This window comes from Apium graveolens, chromosome 5, assembly GCF_009905375.1.
Source record: "Apium graveolens cultivar Ventura chromosome 5, ASM990537v1, whole genome shotgun sequence".
NCBI lineage: Eukaryota > Viridiplantae > Streptophyta > Magnoliopsida > Apiales > Apiaceae > Apium > Apium graveolens.
This window is the reverse complement of record NC_133651.1, coordinates 150,939,982-150,955,295: the sequence shown is the minus strand read 5'-3', so window position 1 is coordinate 150,955,295 and position 15,314 is coordinate 150,939,982. Positions and strand designations below refer to the sequence as shown.

Here is a 15,314-nt window from a genome sequence, read left to right as displayed (position 1 = left end):
CTGGAAAAACTTCTTTTGTCTTCTTTTCTTGCTGGAATGAGTTGATCTTCACAAGCTTTTATTCCTTGGACACCATCCTAACACCATATTAGCATCAAATCAATGCTAATTCACCTGAATTTCGGATTAATGCCTGAAATGCAAAAACACTAGAAAACATATTAAAACACCAATAACTTGAGTCCAAAAACACCAATTCAAAGCTTAATGGAGAGTTATAAAGTGTCATAAATGTCACTCAACATACCCCCAAACTTGAATTGATGCTTGTCCTCAAGCATAAATAGACTCAAAGAACAAGAAATAAAAATGCATGAATGCAAACTATATGAATGCAACGATCCCCATAAAATAACTAAACCAATCAACAAGCGACATCTCAATAAATGCAATTATTCGCATAAAGATCAATCAAACCCCACAAATCGACTTACAAACTAGAGACGTGCGTGTGTGCAAATGCTTACAGATAAAAGCTAGACTCAAAATAACTTATAACACTTCAATTCTTACATTGGACTTTTATATGGATTCACGCTTTTATTCATAACACATAAACAACACAAATATGCTTATTTGACCATACAATGAGTGAGGTCCATAAAAGACTTATACAATAGTACCCATCTAGCGAGCGTTAGGTTAGCGGATCCCAGACTATAAAAGCCTTAGTTCACTAGGCATAAAGTCCCCTAAGAACTTAATAACTCGAGTACTAAAGAGCCCACTCGTGATCAATTATACATAACACTTAGTTTTTCTTTTTCTATTTTTTTTCTCTTTTTTTCACAAAAATCTGAACGAGTGTGTTTTGCTCCATCTCGTTCAACCCTAGACTACTCATATAAAATAAGCTGGCTAGTAGCCATTTGACACTGGCCACAACAACTAGCAAAGAAATCCAATTTTTTCCAATTTTTAAATATCCATGCTATTTATTATTAAGAGAATATCCTAAATTCTAAATATAAACAAGCAATTAAACCTCGACAAACATATAAACCATGACCATGATCTAGCCCTCAAGCAACCTATAAGACTTAATATAATATAATTGTCTCTAGCATGTAAATAAACTCGACAAGACTTAACATCACTAAATACGACATCACTACACTAGCATCAATATCACAAATCAATGGGACAAATCATCTACGGGATCATGTTATTAAGCAAATGCATGCAACTATATGAACAAACTATTATAAAAAACTACAAAAAAAACAAAAAAAAACTACTACATGAAAAACATGCAACTATATGAACTAACCTATCATGAATATGCAACTATATGCGACTCACACAAAACATATTCCTTCAACTACTACCCCTAAACTTGAAATTTTCATTGTCCTTAGTGAAGGTAATAGCAAGGAATCAGGCATACCTAATCCGAATCAGGATCCTCACCTCTAACGGGTGGAGTGTCGGGCGTGTATGGAGGTGGATACATGGAGTCCTCACCAAATATTGGCCACTGAATGTCAACACCTGTGGCTCTGAAAGCAGTCCCTAATACCTGGGTGAGATCACGTGTAAACTGAATATGGCTGTTATGCATCGCATCCATCCTCCTCTCTAGACGCCTATACAACACCATGCTCATACCAACTCCAACATCTGCTCTTACTTCCTCCTGCTCCTGCTGCAATGGACCAGCCTCTTCACCCAACTAAGATCTCCAAGCTGTTAAGCTCATCTAAGCTGCCCCAGCGCTGGCCTCCCACTAGGTGGATGGTCAAAACAATATCCAAGTCCCTTTAAATCAGGCTTACCTCCATCCCACTCTTGCATTATCAACAAAATGGTGCTGTCAATCTGAGCACTTAGAATCTGGAGCTGCTCGTGTGCTGGCCAATGAACACCGACTGCCACACAGAGCTTCATCACAATGGATGCATAGGGTATAGAACCCGTAGTTCTCCCTCACAAAAATCTCAGAATCCCTTGGCGAATAACCATACCAAGGTCCACATAGCCCCCTGCAGAATACCCCACAACAACCGTGCACGCTCCACAGTAACATCATGTATGTGAGAAGATGGCATAATGTTAGCACAAATAAAAGAATACCATGCATGTGCAAACCTGTTCATGCACGAAGCAGGGAACCCCTCTTGAACTTCCAGTGAGTCTCAGGAACACACAGAGTAGCAACTATCAAATCCAAATCAAACTCCTCCAGAGTCTTCTCGTTCCAAATATCTTGCCCGGGCTTTCTCGCAAGCTGATCAATCACCCTCCTTATCGCTTCTGCACTGTACTCCACAGTCATCCCCCTAACCACAGTGAAACCATTCTTCTCTGCCTTCGTATTAGCATAAAACTCACGAACCACACTCATGGGCACAACAGCGGGTGCCTCACAAAAAGTAACCCAGCCCATCTCCAAGATCATCTCCAACAACTTACCATCTTTCCCTGATGGCACAAAACCACGCTCCTTGGCTATAGGCTTCGAGAGAAGCCTCATATACTCCGCTTCAGCCTTGGGAGTTGAAAACCTTGGCCTTACACCACTTGCACTCGAAGAATCAGTGGTGCTGCTGCTTACTTGAGTTTGCTGTCTTTTGGGTGCCATTGGGATCAAATAAGAGAGAATAAAAAATAAGTATTTGAGAGAGAACTGTGTTTGAGAATTTGAGAAGTGATGGAGAAGTTTGTGTATAAGTGTCTATATATATAGGAGGTTGGAAGAGAATTAGATATGGAATATAAGTGGGAATTGATTATGGGAATAGTGGGAATAATGGGTTTGATTTGGAGAGAGAAATTTGGGATATGGAAGAGTAAAATTCAGGTAGAAATTGATTTTTGGAATAAGTCCCCGATTTTCTCTTTTTCCCTGCTTTTATTTTTTTTCGGATTCAGGGGGCAACGTGACCGCGCGATACCTCAACGCGGGCGCGCCGTACTACTGTAGTTGGCCCCAAAAATTTTTATTTTTTTAATTTTTTTGTATTTTCCTCCTTTCTTTCTTCTTCCTCTATCTACTAATGTACAACAAACTTGGGTTGCCTCCCAATAAGCGCTTGCTTTACGTCGTTAGCTTGACGTAGTAATGCGAGATCAAACGGACAATAAAATGATACTAACCACCTCGCGGTTTGCCGTGTCACCATAGTAATGCTTCAACCTTTGACCATTTACCTTAAATACTTGGCCTGGATCATTCTCAAAAATCTCCACAGCTCCTTGCGAAAACAAAGTTTTGATTATGAAAGGCCCTGACCATCTCGACTTTAATTTTCCAGGGAAAAGACGGAGACAAGAGTTAAACAATAGAACTTGTTGTCCCGACACAAATGATTTGAGCACTAGACCCCTATCATGCCACCTCTTGACTTTCTCTTTTTACATTTTGTTGTTATCATATGCTTGAAGTCGAAACTCATCGAGTTCATTCAATTGAAGCATCCTCTTCTTTCCATCCGCATCCAAATCAAGATTCAACTTCTTCAAAGCCCAATACGCTTTATGCTCGAGCTCCACCGACAAATGACACCCCTTACCATAAACCAACTAAAAGGCCGACATTTCCAATGGCGTCTTGTCTGCTGTTCTATACGCCCAAACAACTTCATCAAGCTTCAAAGACCAATCTTTTCTCAAAGGACACACAACCTTCTCTAAAATGCGCTTGATCTCTCTGTTAGATACCTCAGCTTGACCATTTGTCTGAAGATGATAAGCCATAGCAATGTGATGATTCACATTATACCTTTGCATCATAGTAGTGAACTTGCGATTGGAAAAATATGACCCCTCATCACTGATTATGACTCTCGGAGTCCCAAATCTTGTGAACATCTGCTTATGAAGAAAATTAAGCACCACCTTCGCATCATTTGTTGGCAGAGCCTTGACTTTAACCCATTTTGACACATAATCGACCGCTAACAAGATCTACTGATTATTGCAAGATAAGACAAATGGCCCCATGAAGTCTATTCCCCACACATCGAAGACTTCAACCTCGAGAAGCACATTAAGAGGCATCTCATCCCTTTTGGACATATTACCCACACGTTAACATCGATCACACTTCAAAATAAAGTGATGCGCATCCTTAAACAATGTAGGACAGAAGAATCCCGCTTGAAGGACACGAGATGATGTCTTCTCTCCACCGTAGTGGCCTCCATAAACAGTTGAATGACAGTCTCACAAGATCCCTCCCCCCGTTTCACTGTACAGAATACATCTCCTGATGATTTGGTCAGCTCCTTGCCTAAAAAGATATAGCTCATCCCACATGTACCACTTCACCTCATGAAGAAACTTTTTCCTTTGAGCGTACGATAAGTCAGGAGGCATGATATTACTCAAAAGGTAGTCTACAATGTCTGTAAACCACAGTTCTTCCTCTTGCACTCCAAACAGCTTCTCATCGGAAAAAGACTCATTTATTAATGTCTTATCAAGTGAAGTTGCACTTGGATCCTCTAAACGAGAGAGATGACCAACGAATTGATTCTTAGTACCTTTTATGTCCTTGATCTCTAACTTAGATTCCTGAAGCAAAAGAACCCATCTAATCAATCTAGGCTTCGAGTCCTTCTTCGAGACGAGATATCGAATTGCTCCGTGATCAGTGAAAACTGTCACCTTCGTCCCAAGCAGATAAGATCGAAACTTCTCAAAACCGTAGACAATAGCCAAAAGTTCTTTCTCTGTAGTAGTATAATTCAGTTGAGCACCATTTAGGGTCTTACTAGCATAGTAGACCATATGAAATATGTTGTTCTTTCTCTGCATAAGAACTACTCTAACTGCATAGTCATTTGCATCGCACATCATTTCAAACATTTCAGACCAATCAGGTGCTGTTATGACAGGTGCCATGATTAAACTCTTCTTCAAGAACTCAAAAGAAGCTAGGCACTCATCATCGAACTTGAATTGAACATCTATCTCTAGAAGATTACACAAAGGTTTAGAAATTTTTGAGAAGTCCTTGATGAACCGCCTATAGAAGCCCGCATGACCAAGAAAACTGCGAACTCCCTTAACAAAAATTGGTAGGGGAAGATTTTTGATGACCCCCACTTTGGCTTTGTCCACCTCAAGACCTTTACGAGAGACCTTGTGCCCAAGAATAATGCCTTGTCGCACCATAAAATGATATTTCTCTAAATTGAGAACCAGATTGGTCTCAACACACCTCTTGAGAATGTCGCCTAGATTCTGCAAGCACTCATCAAATGAATCGCTAAACACAGAGAAATCATCCATGAACACCTCCATATTCCAACCAATCATGTCAGAGAAGATAGCCATCATGCATCTCTGAAATGTTGTTGGTGCTCCACATTAACCAAAAGAAACTCTTGTAAAGGTGAAAGTACCAAATAGACAAGTGAAAGTAGTCTTCTCCTGATCTCCTGGAGCAATGCAAATTTGATTATAGCCCGAATAGCCATCCAGAAGACAGTAGTACTCATGCCCTTCCAATTTGTTAAGCATCTGATCAATAAATGGCAAAGGGAAGTGATCTTTTCTCGTGGCCTTGTTCAGCTTCCTGTAATCCATGCAAACTCTCCACCCCATGACTGTTCGAGTAAGAATGAGCTCATTCTTCTCATTAGCAATGACTGTGATACCTCCTTTCTTTGGTACACACTGAACTTGACTCACCCAAGAACTTTCAGAAATGGGATAGATAATCCCTGCATCCAACCATTTAAGAATTTCCTTCTTCACGACTTCCTTCATGATAGGATTTAGCCTTCTTTGTTGCTCAACAATAGGCTTGCTACCTTCCTCTAGCAGAATTTTATGCATACAATAAGAAGGGTTGATTACCTTGATATCTACTATCGTCCATCCAAATGCCAATTTGAATCCTCTTAGAATTCTCAAGAGTTTTTCCTCATCACTACCTGAAAGGTCAGATGCGATAATAACAGGTAAAGTAGATGCATCACCTAAAAAAGCATAGCTCAAGTGTAGGAGCTTCCTCAATAGATGGCTTAAGGCGCTTAGGAGATTTATTCAGCTCCTCCATTCCAAGAGATTCAAAAGGCATATCCATCTTCCTCTTCCAGGGAGAAGCATTCAGAAATTGTAACTGCTCATCCCCTTCATCATCTACACTATCAGAATTCCTCAACAAGGCCATTTCTAAGGCATCAAACCTTAGCAATTGATCAAGTTCTGAAGTAACCATGGAATCAACCAACTCCACCTTTAAGAACTACTCATTTTCCGTATGGAACTTCATCGCATTGAATATATTAAAAGTTACATCCTGATCCAACACTCGCATAGTGAGCTCACCTTTCTGCACAACAATCAAGGTTCGGCCAGTCACCAAGAAAGGTCTTCCCACGATTATGGGAATATTCTTATCCTCCTCAAAATCAAGAATTACAAAATCAGCAGGAAAGATGAGTTTATCCACCTTGACCAAAACATTCTCAACAATGCCTCTTGGATAAGTAATAGAATGATCGGCCAACTACAAAGTCATATAAGTAGGCTTTGGATCCGGTAAGTTCAACTTCTTGAAGATTGACAAAGGCATCAGATTGATGCTATCTCCCAAGTCACATAAGTATTTGTCAAATGACACCTTTCCAATAGTGCATGGAATAGTGAAGCTTCCAGGATTTTTAAGCTTCGGAGGTAACTTCTATTGTAGCACAGCACTGCATTCCTCCGTGAGAGCAACGGTCTCTAAGTCATCAAGATTCACCTTCCGAGAGAGAATACCTTTTAGTAACTTCGCATAACTAGGCATTTGTTCAAGAGCTTTAGCGAAAGGTATGTTGATGTGAAGTTTCTTGAACACCTCCAGAAACTTCTCAAACTGCTTATCCAGCTTTTTCTTCTGCAACCTCTTAGGAAAAGAAGGTGGATGATAGATCTGTTTCTCCCCTGTATTACCCTCAGGAGGAGTGTGCTCGACAGTAGTCTTCATTGGTTCCACTTCTGCTTCCTTTTGCACTTCTTCTTCTACAAACTCAACTTCAGATTCTGGAGTCTTAGCTTTTTTAGGATTTGCAACCTTACCAGACGTCAATGTAATTGCCTTAACATGCTTCTTAGCTTCCTTCTTGCTTGGCACTTCAGTGTCGCTTGGAAGCGTGCCAGGTTGACGATTCAGTAATGCATTAGTAATCTGCCCAATTTGATTCTCTAAGGTCTTGATAAAAACATCTTGACTCTTGCACATAAGCCTCAACTCCTCCAATTCAGATTTTTCATTAGCTTACAGTAACTGCTGAAGTTGAAGTTGTTGCCTAGGGGCATATTGCGGTTATTGAAAACCAGGAGGGTTATACTGATTTACTGTGTATGGCTGATAAGGTTATTGCACCGCATTTTGATTATTGCTCCAGCTGAAGTTAGGATGATTGCGGTTATTGGGATGATAAGTGGCTGGAGCTTGCTGCTGTGATCTCTGAAAGTTGCTCACAAATTGTGCTGATTCACTAGAAATAACACACTGCTCAGTTTCATGTTCCCCCGCACAAAGTTCACAAATATTAGTGATTTAATTAACTCCATAATTATCCAAAGAGTCCACTTTCATCGTCAAAGCCTGAAGTTGAGCAGCTATAGCAGTAGCTGTATCTATTTCCAGAATTCCTACTACCTTGCCTTGTAACATTCTTTGGATAGGATTATGGTATTCATTAGCTGCCATGAGCTCAATCAACTCATAAGCTTCATTATATAGATTTTGGCCTATAACGCCCCACCAGATGCTGTATCGAGCATAGGTCTAGGCTGTGCGCCCAAACCATTGTAGAAACAGTTTATAATCATCCAATCAGGCATGCCATGGTCGGGCACTTCCTTCGCATCTCATTTTATCAATCCCAAGCCTCACACAGAGTTTCTCGAGTTTGCTGTGCAAACTGAGTAAGAGCATTCCTGATTGCAACACTCTTCTCCATAGGAAAGAATTTAGTGAGAAACTTTTGAGCAAGATCCTCCCATTTGGTGATAGACCCTGGTGGTAAAGAATGTAACCAGCACTTTACTTTATCCCTCAGAGAGGATGGGAAGAGTCACAACTTGATAGCATCTTTAGTCACCCCATTGAACTTGAAAGTGTCACAGATCTCGATGAAACCCTGATGTGCATGTTGGGGTCTTCTGTAGGAGAATCCCCAAACTGAACTGAGTTTTGTATCATCTGAATCGTGCTCGAATTTATCTCAAAAGTGTTAGCCGAGATGGCTGGTCTGATGATGCTCGACTGAAAATCATTGATCTTAGGCTTAGAATAGTCCATCAAAGCCTTAGGATCTTCTGGTTGATCTCCCATCACTACTAAATCTGGTTCCTCGACTTTCTCTTCTTCTTCTACTTCTCTTCATCCTCAAAAACTTCCCTTCGAATCACTATAGCTTCCTCCTCAGCTTGATCCAGAGTTCTCTTACGAGCCCGCGAACGCGTATGCATACACGCTCGCTACAGTACCTGAAACACGATAAGGAAAAGAGTAGGTAAGTAACAATGTCCGAGTCAATGAACTTTAACAATCACTGATGAGAAACACATAAATTAAAAGTTAACACCGAGTCCCCGGCAGCGGCGCCAAAAACTTGTTAGTCGCTAAATATGGGATTCTAACTTCATTAAATACTTCATTCAATAGACTTTTCTTTCTTAACTTTAGCATTTAATGGTGATGACACTAATCAGATAACACAAAACTGATAAACGCCAACTTTCGTTGTACGAATATCACACTACCAGACATCCACAAAAGAGATAGAAGTTGAATAAATACCAATTATATTAAGACCCTATATGTCTATAGAATTTGATAACATAATAGTTTAATGCACAAGTTATCTATCGTGATTACATAGGGCAAGTAAGATGATTAAAATTACCTACGGATCATGCATAACAATAACACATGAACCTATACTAGCATGGCAAGTTTTAAATCCTTAAATTCACTTTCGCTTCATTAAAGATTAACACGCTATCTTATAAGTTGGAGATGCTCATAAGGCAAATAAGCACAAACAATACTAGGTTATCATACAATCACCACATACTAAGGCAGCGAAACAAATTAACTAAAGAAATCCATAAATAAATCCGTTAGAACCCCATGATAACGATTAGCCCATAATAAATGCCTGGTATAATAAATGCAGTCTTTATACTGAATAAATAATAAACCAAAATACGAAACAAAAGTAAAGGTTCACGAATAAGAAAACTAGCATCCAAAGTTACAACTTAGAACAAAGAATCATAAGTATAAAACTAGATCTTCTTCGCCTTCGTCGGATTGTACTTTACGGTCTTCTTACGCCTACCCCTTAGCTCTGATACGTCTTCTCTGAAAAAACGACCTTTATTTATGTATGTATAGTAGCCCATGCATAGTAGAAGTCCATCCAATCAAAAGTCAACAAGAATCAGGATTTTAATTCCTGACATGGCGCAGCCTCACGCTTGACCAGCGCGGGCGCGCTGTGTTTCTGTTCCTCGGGCGCGGGCGCTCGCTATGACAGCGCGGGCGCGCCGGTCTTCTAGAAAATCTTATTTTGTCTTTTTTTTGCTAGAATGAGTTGATCTTCACAAGCTTTTATTCCTTGGACACCATCCTAACACCATATTAGCATCAAATCAATGCTAATTCACTTGAATTCCGGATTAATGCCTGAAATACAAAAATACCAGAAAACACATTTAAACACCAATAACTTGAGTACAAAAACACCAATTCAAAGCTTAATGGAGCATTATAAAGTGTCATAAATGCCACTCAACACCATGCTCTTGGTGCTTGGTTCAATCCATAGAGAGCCTTTAAAAGTTTATAAACAAAATTTGGAAAGTCAGGATCTTTGCACATAGACTTCTTCTTCTAATTCACCATTAAGGAATGCGCCTTTCACATCCATTTGATACACCTTGAAATTGGGATGTGTAGCAAATAAAAGGAAATTCTTATTGCTTCAAGCCTTGCAACTTGATCAAAAGTTTCATTATAATCGATTTCTTCTTCTTGTGAGTAGCCTTTGGAAACCAATATTGTTTTATTTCTTGTCACAATACCATTTTCATCCATTTTGTTCTTGTACACCCATTTTGTTCCAATGATGCTTCTGTTTCTCGTTGCAGGAACCAATTTCTAAAATTTATTTCTTTCAAATTGAATTAGCTCTTCTTGTATAGCAGTTGTCCAACCAGCGTCAAGTAGAGCTTCTTCAGTCTTTTTAGGCTCAATTTCAGACAAGAAGGAATGCATGCAAGCATTCATTCGCTATAGCACTTCTAATCCTCACTTCAGCATTAGGATCACCAATTATAGTATCTCTTGTATGACTTCTATTCCATTTTATAGTGTGATAGTTTTGTTGACTAGAATTGTCCTTTTTTTCTTCATTGTTGGCATGACTTGCAGAACTATTATCTCCTTCTCCCCCTGAGTTTGTGTCTTCAAATTCGGGTGTGCTTTTTTTTTTGAGTTGAATTCTCATTGTCAGAGTTTACTGGTTTACTTGTCCCTTCCTCCATTCTGTTGTTTGTGTTGACTTCAGCTTCATCTTCAGAATAACTGTCAAGGTTGAGGTTTTCAAAATTTAAAGTTTTAGCTTTATTTTCATCAAGGCATTTCATCATCAAATGCCATATCTGTGCTTTCCATTATTTTCTTCTACTCTAGCACATAAACTCTGTAGGCAGTCCTTCCCAGTGAATATCCAAGAAAAATAGCTTCAAATACTTTGGAGTCAAATTTTTCAACATATTCAGAGTTGTCTTTTGACAAGATTGAGTAGGGTGACTTGCCAATATTTTTTTTAGTAAATATATGTTCTGCATGTAATATCCTATGTTAACAGCTTCTTCCCAAAAACTGGTTGCAAGGAATATGTTGTAGGCTTGATGACAACTTACCAAAAACACTCTAAGTAGATATTTAAATGAATTTGTAGTTTTTAACCGATGAGCACATTATTCATCCGTTAAAGAGTAGCTTATTCCAATAAGTTTATAACACATTTTGTATACTAGATTAACTGGGGGATTTAGGATTTTTAGTTATTTCTAAATCATGTTGACTACTAGCAAGATATACAAAATAGGTGGGCTAACTGTATATTGAAGATGCCTTATAATTTTGTATAAGTGAAAGAGTATCAATTGCTATGGAATCTACTTCAAGTGCTAATCTATATAGCTTCAACGGATGACCCTATAATTCTCAATGGATAATTCAAAATACTTTGAACGGATGAGCTAGTCAAGTTTTAACAAATGACAGATGAAGGTTCAACGGATAAGACCTATGAAACGTCAACGGATAATCAATTCAAATAGCAGTTGAAAGGGACTTGACAGTGACTTGACAGTCACATGGGTTGATTGTATAAAAAAGGAATGTGGAAGCCTAGAATCAGGATTTAGAAGAAAATGAAACATTCCCATTTCCATGCAAAACAGGGAGGTTCAAAGATACTGTATCTAACTAGATTGTACTGGATAGAGAAATGAAGAAACATGTGATTATAACTTGTTAATAGGTTTTATATTTTTTCTTATTTTCACATGTGACTTGGTAATATATAAACCAAGAGTAGCAAGTGTTTAAAAAAGAAATTAAATTTTTGATTTTAAACAAAAGAGAAAGGAAAGTTGTATTCTTAGTCTCTGGAGTTCGAAGTAGAAAACATTTATAAGCAGTTGTGTGCTATTTGCGTCACGGAGATTTCTTCACATTTATATATATCTCTGATGGAAATATCAATCCACCAGAAATTTTTTAAGTACCTTTTTATTTACTTTGTGTTCTTGAATACTATATTTGTTTATCTCCACACAAGCATATTCAAACATTGATATGTATTTAGTAAGAAGTTGTTTTTTCAGAATTTTAAAAAGTAACCAGAATTTCATTCAACCCCCTTCTGTAATTTTGTTGATAGATTGTTAGGGAATAAAAATTGGTATTGGAGCAAGCTTTTAACATTCAAAGAGTTTAAAGATCAAGAAATCTAACAACATGAGTCAAAAGGATGTTGGAGTGAAGATCCTAATTCTGGACAAAGACAACTATCATCATTGGAAAGTGAAGATGCACCTTCATCTACTCTCTCAAGATGAAAGATATGTTGACTGCATAGAGAAAGGACTTCATGTTCCTCGCAGGGCTGCAATAGATGTTGAAGGAGCTGTTGGAAATGAGCAAACAATCCCAAAGCGAAGGTCAGAATGGACATATAAAGACATTGATCAAGTTCATAAGACAAAAGGCCATGAATATTCTGTTTAATGGTCTTGATGGAGATATGTTTGACAATGTTAGTAACTGCAATACTGCTAAAGAAATTTGGGACCAAATTCAAGTGCTATATGAGGGAACTGAGCAAGTCAGAGAAAATAAGATGCAACTCCTCATACAACAATATCAACATTTTCACTTTGAAGATGGTGAGTCACTAAGTGACATTTTCAGTTGATTTCAAAAACTACTAAATGGTTTAAAGTTGTATAGGAGGATCTACCAAACTAAAGATTCTAATATGAAAATCCCAAGGTCTCTACCAAAAGAATGGAAGCTAATGGTAGTCTCTCTTAAAAATTCTCAAGAGTATAAATAATTTACTCTAGAGAGACTGTATGGTATCCTAAAAACTTATGAGCTCAAAATGGAACAGGATGAGCTATTGGAGAAAGAAAGAAAGAAGGGTGGATCTGTTACATTAGTAGCTGACCAAGAGAGTGGAAAAAAGTTGAAGGTTGAAGTTGTTGAATGTGCACCAAACACAAGTGTTTGTGAAGGCAAGGGCAAAAGGTTGGTAGCTGAAGATGAGTACTGCACAAGCAGGGATGAAATGGATGATATTGCTGAGCATTTGGATTTTCTCTCAAAGAGGTTTGCCAAACTCAAATTCAACATAAACTTTGGATCTACAAAATCCAACGGAAACATGGTTGATAAAGCTAAATTCAAATGTTTCAAATATGGGATGAATGGTTACTTTGCCAATGAATGCAGAATTCCTATCTCAGAAAAGAGAAAGTTTAAAGCGGTGGACTATAATAAGAAATACTTTAAATTGCTCAAACAAAAGGAAAAGGCTTTTATCACTCAACAAAGCGACTAGGCAGCTGATAGTGAGGATGTAGATGAGGACATGAATTATGTCAACCTAGGCCTAATGGCCAAGTCAGATGAGACATAAATCAATTCATCAAGTAATCAGGTAATCACTACAAACCTAGAACACCTTTCTAAATATGAGTGCAATGATGGTATAAATGATATGTCTACTGAATTGTATTACTTTCATGTCACACTAAAATAACTCACTAAAGAAAATAATAGAATTAAAGAGAATAATTTTTTTTGAGTGATAGAAATGCTGCATTAGAAACTCAATTCATTGAGTTTGAGAAATTGAAAATAGAATGTAAGATTGCCAAGGATGAACTAACTAAATCTTTGAAGAAAGCAGAGATTCTGAGAAAGTAGCTTGAACTTGAGCAGGAAGTTATCAAGGCCTGGAAATCATGAAGAGATGTGAGAGCCCAAATTGCCAAAAACCAAGAATTAAGTCTTTCTATGAAGAAACCTGGAAAAAGAGCAAGAAGAAACTGGACCAAGACTTAGTTGATGGTTTTTCAATGGATGTTGAATGAACGGATGATGAAAATTATCCAGCAAAAGACAAATCCCATCCGATGAAATTTGATTCTCTTCCGTTGAATGAGAAAAAGACTATTAGCAAAAGGAAAACTAGCAAAGCTCAATGAGAAGTATGGTTAAGTGACCAAGCACTTTGTTCAAGGAGAATCAAGCAAAGCAAAAGATGCAAGCAGGGTGAATGTAGGGCATTTGTCTATGAAGCAGTTGAGTAATAGATTTAAGAAGATTGAGGTCAAGGCAGATTCAAAAAGGAAAAATGATAGGAATGGGAAAGTACGGATTAACAATCACAATAACTACACACCTGATAAGTATGCACCTCGAAAGACATGTGTTAAGTGTGGTAGTGTTAATCATTTATCTACTAATTGCAAGTTTGTGATACATGCACCCATGTCTGCACCTCCATCTTTGCTTAACATGCCCATATCACCCATGCATGATTTTCCTGTTACGTCTGCATAAAATTTATCTGCATATTAAGCTAATATGCCATTTACACACAATCCTTATTATGCTGCATTTAATATGCCCCAAATACCATTTAGCATTCCTTACTGGAATAACATGTTTGAACAATCTTTTCCATACCATGTTAATTCCAATATTCCTGATAATTATAAAACTGATCAAGGGTTTCAAAGTCCCACTCCTAATACAAAGGTTGATTTATAGTCACCTAAGTCTAATGATGGAAAGACTAAGAAGCCTAAGAAAAAGGCTAACAGGGATGGAACCAATGAAACTTGGGGTACCAAAATCAACTTGATTTGGTTATGATGTGTGCATGGAAACAGAAAGAATCTTTGGTATTTGACAGTGGTTGTTCAAGGCACATGATTGGAGATTCTACCCTGCTCACTGAGTTTAAGGAGAGAGCTGACACAAACATTACCTTTGGAAATGACGGCAAAGGATAAACTATGGGATATGGCTTAATTTCAAGAGAAAATGTCATCATTGAAGAAGTTGCTAAGTTGATGGACTAAAGAACAATCTTTTAATTGTTATCCAAATATGTGATAAAGGCAACTCAGTTACTTTCACAATTGAAGCCTGAGTTGTTAACTGCAAGAAAAACAATAAAGTGGTCCTTACTGGAACGAGGAAAGGAAATGTGTACCTAGCTGATTTCAACTCAATGAATGTCGATTCTATCACTTGTCTTTTCTGGAAAAGCAAGTCAAGATGAGAGTTGGCTATGGCATAAGAAGTTGTCCCATTTAAACTTCAAGACCACAAATGAATTGGTCAGGAAAGAGCTTGTTAGACGCATTCCTCAAGTTAAGTTCTCAAAAGATGGACTATGTGGTGCTTGTCAGAAAGGAAAACAAGTGAAAGCATCATTCAAGAGAAAGCTTGAATCAACAATTGATGAACCTCTACAAATACTGCACATGGATTTGTTTGGACCAGATAATGTATTGTCAATCTCAAAGAAGAAGTATTTCCTCTTGATTGTGGATGATTTTTTAAAGTTCTCATGGACATATTTTCTTGGATCCAAAGATGAAGCTAGTGAAATCATTATCAATCATATAAAGCAATTCAACAATCATCCTGATCTCAAAGTGAGGAGAATTAGGAGTGACAATGGAACTGAGTTCAAGAATTCCACCATGTAGTTATTTTGTGAAGAAAATGGAATCATGCATGAGTTCTCAGCTGCAAGGACACTATAAAA

The 15,314-nt window shown here is 37.9% G+C and overlaps 1 non-coding gene across 1 annotated transcript; it reads left to right on the top strand.

The window, feature by feature from the left end:
• The first annotated feature begins 7,783 nt into the window (after window positions 1-7,783).
• LOC141662826 (small nucleolar RNA R71) lies at window positions 7,784-7,889 on the top strand. Its single transcript, XR_012550925.1, has one exon. It is a non-coding gene; the product is annotated as a small nucleolar RNA R71 (small nucleolar RNA).
• The last annotated feature ends 7,425 nt before the right edge of the window (window positions 7,890-15,314 follow it).